The following is a 19,065-nucleotide window of genomic DNA, read 5'->3' as shown; positions in this document are numbered from 1 at the left end:
ATTGCTTTTAATTTATCCAACTTATTGAAGTAATAATTATTTCGGTAAATAAACTTTTAAAATCCAAAAAACAACAGGGGGAATGGAACCCTTACTTAAAATATTAATTCTTGTAAACGTATTTTTCAAAATTGAAAATCCAACTAACTGCATTTAGTAATATACTTGCAGATATTAATGTAGATAGATATTAATAGCAAACATGGGAATTATTTTACAAAAAGGAAGTCCATGACCGGAAAATAATTTAAACATTTTTTTGGCACTTTTATAATTCCTGATACTTATCTCTTTTTAAAGTTGTGGCGTATATTAAGGAAGATAACTATCGATCAAGTGGATCAAACTGAGAGAAATTTTATTTTCTTTAATTTTTATCTTTAGTTATAAAACACAAAAACGGTATAACTTTGTTAAAATGCCGTAATTTGAGCAAGGGGATCAACTGGGATCCAAATTGTTTTGCTACGAATTTTGAATTTTTCTCAATTATACTTTTATTATTGCATATTTTAGAATGTAAAAACATAATTTGATTAAGAGGGTCAAATTGGATCCAAATTTTTTTGCTTATGTTGACATTTTTCTGATGTTGATCTGTTTCTCCACAAATCACATAATTAAGTCATTAATATTTAAAAATCCTACAATGTATTTGAAATACAGAATGGTAAGGAAAAAGAAGGTAAAATTATGTAACCCTTTGCCTACATTTTACTGTTACCTTTAATTTAAAAAACGTCTTCAATGAATTAGATAATCTGCTTTACATTTTTTAATTAAATGAATATATTTTTAAATCCATCTTGATTATATTTATACCTTTAAATTTATTATTTGAAAACAAAAATAAAGCAATAACCAAATCTTCTAATATTATTAGAATAGCATTACAATTTTGATAAATATGTTTTCAACTTTTTGAAAATCTGAGGGCTCATGCATCAGTAGGCTTTTTTAATGATAATAATATTCACTTAAATTACTTTTAAATAAAATAAAATCCAAATTTAAAAAAGTCGGTTTTTTTTTAAATTTAGGAAACTTTCCCATCAGGGAAGGGATTTTAGTTATTTTTGTGACTTCATTGTTTTTGCAAAATACGTTTTCAGCATTAAAGAATGGAAATCGCAAAGAATGTTTTTTTCATTTCATCACTAGCGTCAGGAGGCGTTTCGGTGAAGGCGGAGTCGGACGATCACTGCTCATGGGGTACCTCCTGGGCTGCGCTGGCGGAGGATAATCGATGACGAGCAGTCATCGATCGTCAGTGCGGACCCAACTGGTGTTGAAGGAAAGCTCGGTCCAATCCCAATGACAAACCGCAACTCGCCGACTACATCGTCAAACCGAGTCGATAGTGCCGAAGACCAACGGTCGGCCACAACAGACTTATTCAGGACCACGACTACAGAACCCCAAACAGCCCTTTTAAGAGCTACAAGGTCGTTCGTAAGGTGCTATAAACCATCGAAAAAAAATTTTTTTAAATATATATTTGTAAATATTTTTTATTACCACTGACCATTGGATTGAGACAGTGAAAAATTGTTTTTATGGTTTGAATGTCTATTGATGAAATATTGATGCAAAAACTCCTCATATTCCATTAATTCCGTTAACTCTTTGTCTAAAACAAGACATAACTACAAAAAATGAAAACTCATGAAGTAAATTTTGGTGTGTGGGGTGAATATTAAATAAATTTTTTTGTGATTTTGATCTCTAGATAAAAATTTCAACTTCTGTAAGAAAAATGGGCCAAAATACCGCCACAACCTTTTTCAAAAACGTAATTCATTTTTTCTCTCAGAAGTTGTTCCTGTGTGCTAAGTTGGAAAAAAATCGGTTTGCGGGATCCAGAGGTATAATACCAAATACAGGCCAACATAAGTGTAGACAGAAACGTCCGCCTGACAAAATAGATTTTTTTGAATGAATTTAGGAACATTGGAATAAAAAACCTTTTTTACACATTATGTATTTATAAAAAAAGGTTCCAAGAAAACATTTTTTAGAGTCTTCTTAGTTGCAAAACTTGTATCAAATTTCTAAAGTTTTTTATCAGTCTGTATAGTTTCCTTTATAGATTCAGCTGCATAGCAGCATATATCGCTGCAATCGGAAAAGCAAAAAAGAAATATAAATATTAACCACGTTTGAATGTATATAATTTTTTATTAGATAGATTTCAACTTACAATCATGAAATATGTAGAGAAATTTATTTATGTTAATGAGGAATTTATTCAATTTTTTTTTAACAGCTGTAAAAAGAGGTTTTTAAATATTGATATTAATGTGGGAAATGATATGGTGTGAAGAAAAATTCAAATTTTGTTTTATCTTTTTCCTTTTTTTTTTTAAGAAAAAAAATTAATTCTTTTAAATACTCTTTTAAAGTTATCTTTAGTCTTCAGAAAATGTAGATAAAATATTGCTGTTATAATTATTGGATAAAAGTGGAAATATGAACTGACGTGGTTTGAGAAATTTTTTCCCAGTACCAGGATTGTCAATTACTGCTACTTTTCGACCGGTGGTATATTATTCAGAGGACATTTCCGTTTGTTGTAAAAGAACTGGTTTAACTCAAAAGCATAAATGGGATCACATTTGCTTACCAATAAAATTGGGATCTGAAAAGGGAGAAAAAGTATGATTGCAGAACATTAGGTTCTGTTCCAACCAATTTATTGATAATATGTCTTTAAACATACAAAAATCCAGGGAATCGCACCAGTTTCCTTTCAAAATTGAGTCAAAAGTCCACCGAGATGGTTTATTGAAGCTAAACGCAGATTTTGTAAAAAAAAAAGGTACCTCGTTTTACGACTAGATGATGCTATTTAGTAAACAAATTTATAATATTCTGTTGATTTACTACACAGAAATCTTCCTCAAATGAAGATTATAGTTTCTTTGTAGCTGTCTCTATTTTATTTGCAACATTTTTCCCAAACCTGTCGCAAAGCGAATGGCATGAAATCCATGTTTCATTAAGAAAGAGTGAAAAAGGGCTTGTTAGAACGCATCGGCGAATGAGTTAGATTTTAAAAATAATTTCTTACGAAAATAAAAGTAGGATAAAAATGTGTATCCTCTCAATTAAAACAGTAATAATAATAATAGTAAAAAAATAATAACGGATAAATAATTATCTATACAATACGAATAAATATAATATCCAACATCTTAAATATTTTAGGGTGTTATTTTCTTCAACTGCAGATAATAACACCACAATCCACTGGGTTGGTCTAGTGGTGAACGCGTCTTCTCAAATCAGCTGATTTGGAAGTCGAGATTTCTAGCGTACTTTTATACGGATTTGAATTCTACATCGTCGATATCAGTGCTTTTCGGTAGTTGGGTTTCAATTAACCACGCATATCAGGAATGGTCGAACATAGACTGTACAAGACTACATTTCATTTACAATACATATCCTCATTCATCCACTGAAGTTATACGTGAACAGTAATTCCTGGAGGCTAAACCGCAAAAAGAAAGATAATAACACCATGTATTGCCGCAGCCATTTAAAATAATATTATCTTTAAATAACATAATTGAGATTAAATTCTTTAAAAAACTTCTACCATAAAACAATTAAATCCTTTATATTAACACACGTATAATTTTAATTATATTAAGAATTAGGATAAAATCATTAATTACCTAAATTTATTCTAAATTAAAAACGACAAAAAAAAACTGATTTTGTGAAGTAATTCTTATTTAAATAAATTAGTAATCGTTTAAATATTATGATAAAAAAATTAACTTCAAAAAGAAACCTTTCTGTCATTAATTATATGAATTTATTAATTTAAGATTTTTCCAATGTTATATATATGATTTATATTTTAAGTATGAAATATTTACCAGTGGTTCACATCCATTAAATAATTCATCAATTATTTTTTATAATATGTTCTCAAACAATCCTTATGTATATATATTATCTGTTTATTTATTTATACACATAAACTAACTAAATCAATGAATACCTTGACTTAACATCGAAGCCTTGCATATAAGGTATAATTCAGTCATCTTAACCAACCGGCATGCTACATAAATAAGTTATTTTAATATTGTGTATTTGTTTAAATATTATACGAAAATGAAAACAATTATTTTTAGTAATATGATCTGCTCTTTATCTGTAAATTTCATTTTTCTATCATGTAAATAAATACATAGGCTGTTTTGAGTACCCTATAATTATTAATCAATAACTCTGGTTATTCATTAATAAACAGAAAATATTATTCTGCAGTAAATGTTTTGTTTCGATACAATTTTTTCAGTTTCTTGTTTCAAATGTTCTACACAATAAACAAATCAATTAGTATAAATCAAATAAATGACTTTTGATAACAGTTTGGAAGTTGTAAAAACGAAAACCTTAAATTAAAAATTTAACATTTTTAGTTTTTAATGAAGTATAAAATCATTTATTTTATTAATTATTATATTTTTAATGGTGAGAAAAGTTGAAATTTTTAGGTGTATTTAACTACATATTCCTTTAACCTTAACGTTTTATGATGATACGTGTTATATATAAAACGAATTTAATTGGCTCAGCTGAATGAATTGCCGTAAGTAATAAAAGCCTTGTTTTTTTAAAAAAATATTATAAATAGTCTGAAAAAATATCCAAAGTAGGGAAAAATATTTTTATCCGTTTTATTTTTTTAACTGAAATAAAATGAACGCTATATTATTAATTTTATTTTTTCACGTTTAAGGAAAAGACAATTTTTTCTTATTTATTTAGAAAAAAATGCTTTCTACAAAGAAATTAAACATTAATTTAATTACTTTGCTCAAAATACATACTTTTTATCTGTAGGTATATTAAAAATTAATTTTTATTTATTTTACTTACTTTCAATACTTAGTATTGTTTTATATTGCTTGCATTCAGAGTGATTCAGCAGGAAAAGGAAATAATTTGGCAATTGATTCTAAAGCCTGATATAAGGAAAAACGTTTGGTATAACGAAAACGCTTTGTTATCCAATTACGAAAGATTTCATCCCGATTTTAGTTCAATTGGTGAAATGATATCATGTAGAAATTTTTAAGGCGTTACATAAGGAGTAAAGTTTATAGGTTGTTATGTTTTTTCCAAACTGATCGTTTGCATTCTCAATCCTGCTGCCTTCATCACGAACGCGAATGCATCATTAGATCGGCGAAGAAAATCTAAGGAAACCAATAGAAAAGTGAATCGGTGTCTGTGGTTGAATTTTTGAACATTTATTGTAAATTATTGAAGTATAAACCACATTGAATAATTTTAAAATAAGTTACTTAACAAGATCTAAATTTTTTGTACTAAAAAAGGGTGTTTTTAATTTTTTCTTCATTAAGTTTTGTTTGGTTTAGATTTTAATTATAAAGATTTTTTTTGTTTTTATAATTTTATTACATCGGTTTTCTCAGAATTAAATTGACTATAAGGCTTGATAATTAAATATATATATTTATTAGTCATTTAACAAAGTTATTCTACTTCAAACATCATAATATCATTTGCTAAACAATATTACTAAGTTCATTTCCAACTATCCTAAGTCAATGTGTTACGATGCTTTGCAATTGACTCTCATTTTAGATTTGGAAAATCTACACGTTAACACTAGATTTAGAAAAAAAAATACGTAATCTTTTTCTATTAGGATAAAAGATATTTTCACATTTTCAGCTGAAAGTTTTCTCTATTGCACAAATTATTAGTGTTTTTTGTTTCCCAACATTTTGAAAAAATGGAATGTAGCTCTTCAATTATTTTCCTTTCCTCCTGAATAAATTTGTATATTGTTTCTTTATCATAAAGTAGGATGCTGCGTAAGTTTTTTTGTTTGTCGTATATATACTCACTCCTTAAGCTTATTTTAAATATAAAAACACCAAAATGTTTAGAAAAATATTCTCTACACACTAATTACTTTTATTAAAATATTTCTGTAAAATACTTAATATTTTCAGAATTATGAGGATACGAACGCGTCGAGGGTCCAGTGGGCATAGCTCCCTGTCCAGACGGTCGGGCGAGTGAAGAAAGCTCTGACCGGCTAGTATAATATATTGTTGTTACATACAAAAATGTTCCATTCATAAATATACTTTTCTTTTTTTTTGTAGAGGACTGATTTTTCACATTAATGTCACGTTTATTTGTGGAAAAACGGAATGAGCATTTTGTATAGCATGGAAACTATCTCTCATATTCATATCTGAATTTTTTATGGAAGATCCCGGACCTTATAAATAAATATTAATGTGGTACGAGAAATTATATTCATTTTTGAAAAATGGTTTTGATTATTAATTCTAAACTACATAATCTATTAAAATAAACAGTATTATTTATTTTAGTCGTCTGTGACAATATGTACGATGTTTTACGACAAAATCACTGCATTTGCCTTGAAAGTAATGCGAGTGGAAATTTTATTTTCAAACACTTATTTATTTTGGTTGGTTTATGGTTAAATAGATTAAGTATATGTACGATTTATTGGTTAAATAGATTGATTTTTAAACTTTCTTGCCTTAAAATTTAACTTTTTAATAATACAATTTCTCATAAATTACTAAGTTCTATAACAATTTTGTAAACTATAGACATGAAATAATTGTGAACCTAGCAACTATTAAATTTCATTAGATAGTATCAGTAAGGTTCATCTTATCAGCAACAGTTCTACTCAAAGGAACACTGATGAATAAGATTATTAATAGAAAGATATAGGAAGCTTAGTTGTAAAAAGTGCTAGTTATCAAAAAAGAATGAACTTCTATTGTTTTAACAGATGTAATAAAATGTGATTTTTTATTTCCAGTCAGACTAGTTGCAAATGTATGGATGTTGTTGTCTCAGGTTAAAAATTAAAGTTGTTGCAGTAAATTATTATCGACTTAAAATATAAGTCAATTATAATTAGTTATAGCAAAGTTACGAGTTAATGTTTAACTTCTAAGTAAAGATTTATAATACAAATCATTTTTAAGTTCAGCGATTAACAGTAAATTTATATGTAGTAAATTTTATTTAAATCGTAAATTATACAGGTATATTATATAGTTCTTTGTCGCTTATAATTGAAAGTTTTTTTTACATTACTGAAAATTAAATAAGTAATGTTCTTACAAATTGTAGCTCACTAATAACTCTTAAGAAACTTTCTTCTCATTGTTTAAAACTTTCATTGGTATGATATTACCGATTTCTATTGTTATATTTGCCGTAAATACACAAAGAAACAGATAAAATCCCGTATATACATTAGTAGTTCGTTTTATAAATAATAATTTATGCAGCGAAAAGTTTATTAAATTTCAATATAATGGTAATAAAAAACTATTGTTATTATATATAATTTTATATCTCTTTAAATATTATCGCCAATATAAGTTTCTTTTATGAAAGAGTGGACATTAAATCTATGGTCATTAGCCAGGTGGGAATTGGTAGCGTATGAAAAGAAGCATAGCTGACCGGGATTGGAACCCGGAACCTCCGCACAAATTCCGAGACGCTACCTACAAAGCCACTGTAGTCGGCTTAATTTATGTCATAAGGCAATAAAAGTTACTGCAAAAAATGTATTAATATTTAAAATACATTTAATTTTACGCAATCCTGTAGCACTTTATTATCACGTTAGATTTATACGAGTAGTAATAATAAAAAATTAATTAATTAACGAAAATATAAAGTTTTAATTTAATATGATGATTAGATATAAAATATAACAGATTATTACTCAGTATCGATAAAATTATATCTGTATGAGATTACAATATGCACTTTTATTTGTCTGCGCGCGCATCTGGTTTTATACGTAAACGTTCTTAGGCATTTATATAAACACTATACCCAGGCATAAAACGGTAATCCTCACCTTGTTTGAAACATCGAGTCTGGTAATAAAGGGCATCCCTTCTAATGGCGATACCATTATTGGAAATGAAGCTTGTACTCTGAATTTAATATGGTTAGCAACCCTACCGGTATGACAATTCTCCAATATTACAACATTTTAAGATCATAAGTGGTTTGCTATCTAAAACCTATTATCAATTTACTGATAATTATAACGTTATAGAAGTAAAATTTATAACTTTTAGTATGTAGGTTATTATTATTATTATTATTATTATTGTAACTAAACAGTATAATTTTCAATATTATGTGATCATAATAGTATAACATACGACTTATTGGCGCTATTCATTATTCAGCACATTAAAATAAAGTATCAGTTCGGATGTAAATGTTATTTAGAATGATCTCAGTTACTTTTTTTTAATATTATTATTTTTTAAGGTTATGTAAACGTTATAATATTAAAACATATATTCATAAATAATATCTGTTCAATGTTTTAACTTGAATGAATAACAAAAAAAAACAAAGGAAAATATTTTGTTTTGTCATGTATATGTGCAAGTTAATGCAAAATCTATTGGTATGGTAACATACCCCAACCTTCATGGGTAAAGTTACTTTGAGCTTCAGCCATCAGGGATTGAGAGTACTGCCTAAATTCTTGGAGATATTCCTTTGGTTGTAGCTGTTTATCAAGTTTTGCGTCCTGTATGTGGTACTTGGAACACCATTTTTACTTACCACGGTTTTCTCCTATCTTCATTCTTTCTTCTGTGTTTTCTCCTGAAATTTTTAGCTAAATGCCCACCTATATTCTTACTAAGGACTTACATCTTGTATTGTGACTTTCTTTTTATCCTCTGTCATTCCTTTTGCCCAGCCCACATTCACCCAAAATATTTTCTTCCTTGCCTTTTCCAATACTTGCATTCCAAGTTCCAACTATTAATAAATTTTCCCCTTTTATGTGTTTAATTGCTTCGTCGATTTCTTCGTTAGAACACATTCTAACTTGTCATCATCATGGGGATTTGTAGGCAAATCGCTGAATTTTGTAGGCACTATCGCTGTGGGCATAGGTTTTGATTTTATCCTTATTACAATGATTCTGTCGCTATGCATTTTAAAATAATCTACTCCCTTCATTCTCTTCTTGTTCATTACCAAACCTACTCCTCCCTGTCCTTTATTTGAAGCTGTGTTAATTATTCTAAAATTACCTGACCAAAAGTCGTTTTTATCATCCCACCGAACCTCACTAATTCCTACTACATCTAATATAATCTATCCATTTCCCTCTTTAAATTTTCTAACGTACCAACTTTTTTAGACTTCTAACATTCCATGCTCCGACTGGTAGAATGTAATTTTTTAATTTTCTGGGGACCCCTTCCTTAGCAGTCTTCACCCGAAGATCTGAACAGTGGACTAGTTTACCTTCGAATATTTTACCAAGGAAGGCGCCTCCATCTTTGTTACTACAAAGTTTTCCATTGCTTTCAGCTGTGCAGTACTCAAAAGATTGAGTGATGTTAATGGGGCCATTTAAGTTCTCCTGCCCTATGCCCTTAACAACTGAAAGAGCTGCTGCCCTCTTTCAGGATCATTCTTTAGTCTGGTTCTCAACTGATAACCTCTCTGATGTAGTTGCACTTTTGGTCCAGCTAATCTGTGTCACTAAGCACTCGAGCCCCCTCACCATCGGCAAGGTCTCATGATTCATAGAGGGAGTGGGAGTATATCACTATATATATATATAAATAAATATAAAATTCACAGTTTTAAGTCCCATGTTATCCATTTAATAAAATTTAGTCTGAACATTTTTAACATATGTTTATTTGCTCTGAAGAAGACCCATGGCTCCATATTGCATCATTTTATTTTATCGTACTTCCGGCTAATGTTTTGGGCTCTTAATAATTCCAATTTCTTTTTGAATCATCTATAGTTTGTAAACTATCTAGCCTTTCTTCTTTACATCTTCTACTGACCCTTCTAGTGCTGATTCAGTTAATCGTTTTCTTTTTATATTTCCCAACCATTTAGCTTCCGTATTCTTAATTGTTTTGATCAAAATTCAGTTTTTGTTATCTCTCCCATTACATCTTCATTTTTCATGGTGACTGTAGATGTAATCTTTACTTTAATCTATCTCTCCTTCGCACCCAAGTTCAAAATTCTTCCAGCCTTGGTTTTTTTTAATATTTTCCTTAGTATACATCTAGATAAATACAAAAGTACTTTCTTTACATATCACTTCACAAGAAGCCAACTTTAGTATAGTGCTAAAATATTTAGATAACGATTAAATAATATTAAAAAACAAAGTCAAGTTAAAATAGAAAATAGACCTATCTCTTAATTTGATAGTTGATTCTGTTAATGAATGAAACTATGAATAGGATATTTTTTAGTGGATGCTCTCGAAAATAAAGAATAAATAACTTGGACATATGCTATGGATACCCTAAAAGTTCAGCATATGGAAATGCATGAAATTACTTAACTTCCATTCTTCCTGGCATGGATGATTATTTAGTTTTTTATACTGATAAATATATATTCCATTTTGAAATTAAAATTAATTTTAGACAGTCATTTACATTATTTTTTGTACATTAAGTTATGGCTGAAACATTAGTTAAAATATTATTTATAACTTAACTTTGTTTGCAATATTAACGTCTCAAGAGAAATTTTTTTTTGTGAATTTTTTTTAAGTAAAAGATTATTTTTGTACATCATAGAAAAACACAATTTAAAATTATTATTTTAATATCGTTAGCATGGTTTGTCATGGTTCTAGTAGCATTGACTAAATTTCTGAGAAAAACGCATTCAAAGTTTCAACGAACGGGTCATACATTTTTTGTTTATGAATGTATTTTCATTTGTTTTAGTAGAATTTTACATGTCATTATTATGTACTCAGGCAAATTTTTAGCTTAAATAACTACCTATAGAAGAGATATGACATGTTATGTTTTGCAGTTAAAACCTTGTTTTAACAAAAATTTGGAATTTATGAAAGTTACAAGGTTGTAAGTGTCAGTAGAACTTTGTAAAATTAACAATTTTATTTTTGTTTTAAAATTAAATATCAAAGATTTTAAGAACATGAAATAAAATACAAGTTAATTCTGATATACTTAAATAATTACAAAAACATTTTTAATTTTTTAACATTTAATTTTTAAAATATTTTTGTTATGCATTTTATGTTATTCATAAAAAAACCTCATGTACAGATTAAATCCACTATATCATTCATGTAAACATGAAGAAAGACTGAGAAAAAATAAAATACAGGTTTCAACATAGTCAAAATTAAAACCTTGGTTCTAATTTTTATAACACAACATAAAACTCACAAAATACATTAATAAAAATTACATTATCTGCAGACTAAATCTACTATATCAAATGCATATTTTAAAGAAACACTTAAAACTTAACTTAATGAAGACTGCAAGTACAAACAATAAAATACATGATTCAGCATATTTATATAAAAACGTTATCTTGATATTATTTTTATAGCATAACTTAAAATAATAATGGATTTAAAATAAAGACATCCCGTTTACAGATTAACTTCATCCTGACAAATGGGCAGCATTGATGAATGGTATTTTCTGTTTTGAAGTGGCATGAAAGAAAATGCAGCTTTATATCCCTTTTTTTAGCTCTTAAACCTCATTTACACACTTCAGTATTCTGGTTCAACTTGCAGGACATTTACTCATAAGTAATTGGTCGATTTTACCTTGTCCTCTTTACATTTCTTTTGTGTCGTTTGAATAAACCTTATGTTAGCAGCGTTTTCTGGTTCATACATGTCATGTATTGTTTAATAGTACACACATGAAATTTTCTGGTAAATTTCAAATATGCTGCTTGAGAATACAGCACAGTCTTGTAGTTTAGTAACTTGGCAGTGCTTGAAAAATCCTTGAAATCTGTAGGCTGCATCTAAACAACACAGTATGGATTTTGAATGCTCGCCTGTTTTAAAATTCTAATTAATCCTGTAGAAGAGTAAAAATCATTCTTTCTCATTGGTTTTTTTATCATGCTGTATGCACTGTCTACTTCTTTTATACATGAATGTCCAAGTAACAAATATTTCATTGTTACTGATGACACATTCTGGTGTTCTCTCAGAAAATGTAAGACTGCATTAGATATAACAGAATTGCAATTCATGGGTACACAAGACTCGGACCAAGGAATTAATTCACTAAAATCATTCTCATCAGGAACAACATCCAGAATCTTATGAAAGGTATTGGCAGTACCATTGCCTGATCGACCTGCCATATTTTCAGGTTATACACATTGAGTTTTCATAAATAAAATAGTGAACTAATATCTGAATGTGAAGTTAAAGTAACATTCTGCAAATCAAATAATAATACAGGTCTCACAGTCTTTTTCTTGTTTCTTGACCCCCCACATTTCATATTTTATTGCCTGTGAATTTCATAATCATGCTTTAACTCTTCACATAAAGTCTTTAAATATTTCGCACAGATCACATCTGTTACTTTTAGGGATATGAAATCCAACATTAAACTGAGTTACAAAAATTCTCTAGTTCATTAACTTCTTAGCTGGCACTATGTTTTTATCTGCACACTGTTTCTTGTACAGGTAATACATCTTTCATACGCTTAAATGATAGCCTAGGTTACTTCTGTTTGTATTGGCTCTGCAGTAATATGACTACTGCTGAGAATGAGTTTATGTGCTCTATAATAGCAGCAATATCACCTTCAGATACTCGTTTACTTTTTTTACTTCTTCACCTTTGGTTCTGAGTAGGCATATTGGTAATAATATTTTTTTACTGTGTGCGGTGTACACTGATTTCTGTAATATGGCAATACGTAAATAAAATGATTCGCATACCTGAATTTCTTCCCCTTTAATATGAAAGAATTATTTAAAAGAGGTTCATTATGTGCATGCCCTATATCATCATTTTCTTTAACATATCTTTTCTGTGCTCTTGATGTGAGAAACTGGTTAGTGGTATTTAAAATAAAATGTATTTTTTTCAGTGGCAGAAAGCAGAGAATAGAACAAACTGTGAACATCTTAGCTTTCCTCATTCAACATTTTTTGTTGGCATTTATATTTACAAATAACCTGAGAGTTTTTAGAAGTACTTATCTTTGTTTTCTAGGAACACTCTTACCTCTTTGATTTAAGCCTTACCACTCTGGTGTGCCTTCTTCCTTATGTTACATTTCCAAAATGATGGATAAGCTACAACTTTACGGGCATTCTTCTTCTGTGGTGTATTTTGGTGAATGTAAGTGTCTGGCCTAGAAAAAATATATTACATAACATTATGTTTCATTAAGTATCCTGATTATTAAAGTATGTTCATTACAAAGCTTCTACAGATGTAAAGGCAGGACTGTGTATTTTTTCATGAAATAAATATATCAAGATCTTATTTTATAAAAAAATAAAAATTGTTAGCACAAACAATTTCATGTGATGCTGGTTGCATTGACATTAGTGCTGCACTACAGTATAACAAGACATAGGAATTTTACACTTACTAATAAATGTGTAAGTGAGGGTATTTGTGAGTGTGTTGCTTTAATTTTCAGTTTTAATCTATTGTCCTCCTACTAAGTAGTATAAAAACTGATTCTTCAGTTTTAGTTTTCTATAATAGATTTTTACATTATTGCTGTTGGTCACTTGGTAGTTGTTTATTATAGAAGAATATAAGCACTATATAAATAATCAATGCATATACGCTGTAAATGCTGTTGACATAAACTAACCTGAGAAGAGTATATACTATTTTAGTACCATATTTTCTTCATTAAAATTACTTACCTTGGTTCCATACCACTTTTATATCTTGTTCTTGGTCATTATCTTCACGGTAATCTGATACTTCATTAATACTATCAGTATTTTCCATTGGCTTTTGGTGCTAAATGTTCAAAAACATTTTCTTTTTACTCTGAAAATTTTCTGTTATTTTTCTTTATCTTTTTCCTGCAAAAAAATTGGGTCCAAATAATCAAATTGTACAAAAACAAAATAACACTAATGTTGCTAAGAAAATAATGCAGCCATATTGTATACATGCCTCCATAAATTTATGCTACATTTTTGCTAGTACATTTTTTCTGATGTTAATGAAGAATGTACTTTCACAATATTATAGAATGCAATATATAAACAACAAAATATATAAATAACAAAATAGAATTCTTTTGATAACTGTAACAGAATAATTAGTTATTTACTTCATTATTCTAGTTATCATCAATGAAAAAAAAGAAGTTATTAAAATACGGTAATGAAAATTCTACACCATTACAAAAAATGGAGTTAATCATATTGCAAAAAAACTCCAGCATATTAAAGATTACGTGTTGCCGTGGTACTCCTCATGCAGAAAAATTCATTATGAGGAAGTGGTCTGTTGATTGTGGATAAATCACAACAGTGTCATGCAAGAGTACTTCATGTCAGAAGGACATGCACTACTATCTGTAAGATGCAACTGCCTTTTGACTGTACAACACATACATGTGGATTGCATATTTTTTGCGTCTTTGTGTCGTAAATTTAAATAGTCCAGAAATATTCATCAAATCTTGGGCAATGATAATGAAATTTTAGACCGGATGTTTATATCTTGCGTTGTGTTGCTCTTATACATAAAATTTGATATTGTTGCATATAGTTTTTGTATCTGAAAAGTATTAATTATATATGCACTAGATTAGAGAATAATGTTCTAATTTAAAGGATAAAATAGATAAAATTTTATTAAATATGCATGTAATTTATTTGCACCTACGTAAATGTACTTACTTTCTATTTTTTGTTTAAATATGTACATGAACACGTATCTATGCACATCTACCTATAATGTAGCATTTACAGATGTACTTTAGAATTAAAATACTCATTATTTTAATTTTAAAGTACATATCTTAAGCAAAATTGAACAATCTATCCTTGCAGAGGGAACCAGCCGTGTTGCTGGAAAAGAGATGGAAGAAGAGTTAATACAGGAAGGAGATTGAATTTTTGATTTGTAGTGATTTGAAGAGTCTGAAGAGTAATACTATCAAGAACTGTTCACTCAGACCTAAGTATCTTGTGATCACAAAGGAAGATAGAAATTTTGCAAGGCTAAGCTCAATTCTTATCGCTCGTTAAATAACCAGTTGCACTAGTGTCCCAATAAAAAAAATACGGAAAAAATTCAGTGGATTGAACGTTAAGACAACTACATCCAGTCGGCAAAAATTCATGCTCTAAGCATTTTGGTTTAATTGAAACCCAACCACCAAACAACACCTGTATCCATGAACTAATATTAAAATCTTCATAAAAGTAAAATATTCTTTATTTATATGGACTCCTGGGCACGCTAGAATGTCAGGAAATGAAAACAGAAAAAGTTTCCAAAATGTGGAATATGGATACGATTCCTATTTGAGTGGCAAACCTTAAACATCATGTAACAATGATTATGAGAACAACATGGGATAATGAATAAAGAAAATTTAATACGAAAATAAATGGAATTAAAATTATTCCATGTAAATATAAGAGTGAGATGAAAATGATTCGCTGGAAACATGCGGCAATGATCAGATTCATAATCGGTCACCCCTGAATAACAAATTCATAATTAACAGCTGGAGAAAACCAATGTACAGTGTATGTGATAAACCACTGTTTGTTATGTATGTAATTGAAAATTGTACAATAAGTGAAAACCTCAAAAATAGGTATAAATTAAAAATGCATATTTCTGCTTATTGAAAATATGTCAAAGAAAAAATAATAGTTGCATATCTTCATGCCAGAAAAATACAAACAAAATTAATAGTAGCATTCGACGAAGCCAGAATGGATTTTACAGAATCCTCCATGTGAAGCCACTTAACATCTGAATATAAAGTTGTCAAATTTACATAATGTTGTCCAACATTTTTTATGTACGTGTATTTTATTTTCCTGTGAGTTTAATGACTTTTTTATTTTCGTATTTATGTAAATTTCAGGGTCCTTTAAACTCACTCTTACATCTGGTGAATTTATTCCTCTTTTTTTAAATATGCGATGCCTATCTTGGCATAGCTTTGAAGTTGGTTGCTAAATATAGCAAAAAATATAACTGATATATTAATATTCTTTAATAAATAGTACATATTTATTATAAATGCTAAATAAATTTATTTTCATAAAAAATACTTTAATAATACCTAACAATAAATTAGTAATTTACATACCAAAAACAAAACTATACCATCGTACATGCTTATTGAATGATATCTGATATTCAATCACAATTATTGTTCAACATTTCTAGTTCATATTATAATTATATTATATTATTATTCATTATATTGTAACTATCGATAAGAAAAACGTTGATGTATAAATTATTATGTATTCTTTGATTGTTCATTGGTTTTACAGTTTACAGAATGCCCCTGAAACTATTTTCTTCATAGAAATACACTACATAAACAAACCAAGGACATCCAAATTTTGAGTTATTACTTATCGAGTAAAAAAGGAATATTCAAAAATCTTATAAATAAACTTCTTTCATCTTTTTATAAACTTCTTATAAATTAACTTTCAGGATGCTGCTATGAAAGTATTTAATTATTGATATATGCAAATAAGCAATGTAAATTAAGAAGTTTTGCTAGCTTTTTCTAATTTATCGTTATCATTGACAGTAGTTGCTGAAGGAAGTTTAATTGCATTTATCTTCATATAAATATTCTTTAAAAATCAATAAAATGCATCTTAGTAATAAGAAAAAGATTGTAAATTTACTTCAGTGTTGAAACATTAGAGAGACTGAAATTATTCTATAAATACAACTGCATTCAGACCTCATCTGCAATTCAATGTAACCAATGCATATTAATTGAGCAGTATAGCGTGTACTAGATATTTGGTGGTACTTTCTTATTTTTATTCAAGTCTTAACATGAAAAATTCATGCATAAAGTAAAGAAGAATTATTTTCATTTTTGAGAACATGTTTTCTAAGGTATCTGTTTTACTCTACATATCCTTCAGATGCTTTACTTTTACTTGCAAGAATCAAGATTATACCACTGAAATAGGTAGTGTGGTTGATAAAAACAAAACCATCGTAAATGGTAAAAAAAAATACCATTCGTTGAAAACATGTAATGGTTGAAAAAATGACTTAAATTAATGACGAGAAAAGGATAAAGAGAATATAATTTCCTTCATTATTTAAAGATCACTAATAAAAAATTACATAATACATAATTACAAATACATAATTCGGTACTGATTTTTTACCATAATATTATTTTTGTTTTAATAATAATAATATTAATGATAAAAACTCATTAAAAAAAAAGATTTGATGGTGTAAAATTGTCATGTTGCAAAAAATAATTAAGCCATTTTCTAAGTTAATCCTTTCCAATATAATAAATTAAAGCTCCTATATTTTACTGAAATATTTGGGGGTTATAACTAAGTCATCTTCTATAATAAGATAGAGGTAATTTATATCATTTTTGCAATTTTACGTTTAGCTGTTTTTATCTTTATAGTGCTTAATTTATCCACTACTGACCTTATTAAAACTTTTCTGTTAATAAATATTAAAAAAAAAAAAATGGATTAAAGCAATATTTTATATATATATATATAATAAATAAAATATATATATATATATATATGAATAATAATAATAATAATTTATTTATTTGTTTGTATTTTTTGTGCAATAGGACAGCTAACTATAGCCTTTGTGTATTACACAATAGTACATAAAAAAGAATATCTATATACATTAAATATAAATTAAAAATACAAAATTTAATCACTAGTTCATAATAATTATTAGTCATTGGTTCATAATCATAGCTCATATAATTATTAGTTCGTAAAAATAAGAGTAATACTGGTGTTTTAATTATGTTACACAATTATATTATTTTATGTCTTTGCATAAATACAAGATTACAGATAAACCTGTACACATAATTAAAAATACACATAGTTCAGGAAACAAAATCAAATAATATAGTTTAATAACAATAATAACATTAGTTATAAATTCAAAAATTTACATCTTATCTCCTTCATCCAATTACATTTAATTAGAATTTCAGTTATTTATACATCACTGTCAATATATATATATATATACATACATACATATATATACATAAACACACACACATATATATATGTGCAGGTAAAATAGACACAAATGAAATTTACGTCATTGTTATACAATATAATTGATTTTAATTATTAAAATATTTATTTATTTATTAATAGAAAATTGTTTTAATTTATATAACTTAACTACGGTCAAGCAGAAGAGGGTTAAAGAAGTTCTGTAGTAATCCAGTATTATGGGTTTTTATACTTTTAATATCTATATTATATCGGAGTAAAACCTACTCAGTTCAACAACAAAATTCTTCCTCGGTTGAAAAAAGTCTATTTTATCATATTTATTTTACAGCAGTTAAAGCGCATCTCTCTGTGGGTGATATAAGTTGTGCAGAGTATGCAAGAGGACAAAAGTTTCGAATATTGCGTGCGGGTGTACGTAACTGTATTTCGTATTCCGTAGGATTATAATAATAATAATAATAATAATAATAATAATAATAATAATTATAATTATAATAATAATATATATATATATTTCTAAAGTGGTCCAATTTCTTACTAGTTGACACGTGTTTGCCATTTTATAGCAATTTTATTCATTCTACCAAAATTTTACACAATACTAAAGCAACGGTTTTAAAATATTATCTTTAAAGAAATGTCTTTGAAATGTATTTTCCTGGTATTCTACTGGAAAACTTTAAATGTAAAATGATCTTCTGTCTTTCTCTTGTTCTTTATTTTGGATTAAAAATTAATTAAAAAAGTATTAAAATCATCTCAGTTGTGCAATTAATATTCTATAAAAAACATTCATACTATTTGCTATAATTCAAGTTATGACATATGTAAAATGGGTATATTCATCTATTTTTGATATGTATCAATATATTTATACATATGAGCTATGTATGAAGAATGCATGTATGTACTAAGACTTAGTACAATATTATCTTTCTGAAAGATAAT

The sequence above is a fragment of the Lycorma delicatula genome, chromosome 5 (assembly GCF_047948215.1).
Source record: "Lycorma delicatula isolate Av1 chromosome 5, ASM4794821v1, whole genome shotgun sequence".
Lineage (NCBI taxonomy): Eukaryota > Metazoa > Arthropoda > Insecta > Hemiptera > Fulgoridae > Lycorma > Lycorma delicatula.
Note: the sequence above shows the minus strand (reverse complement) of the source record.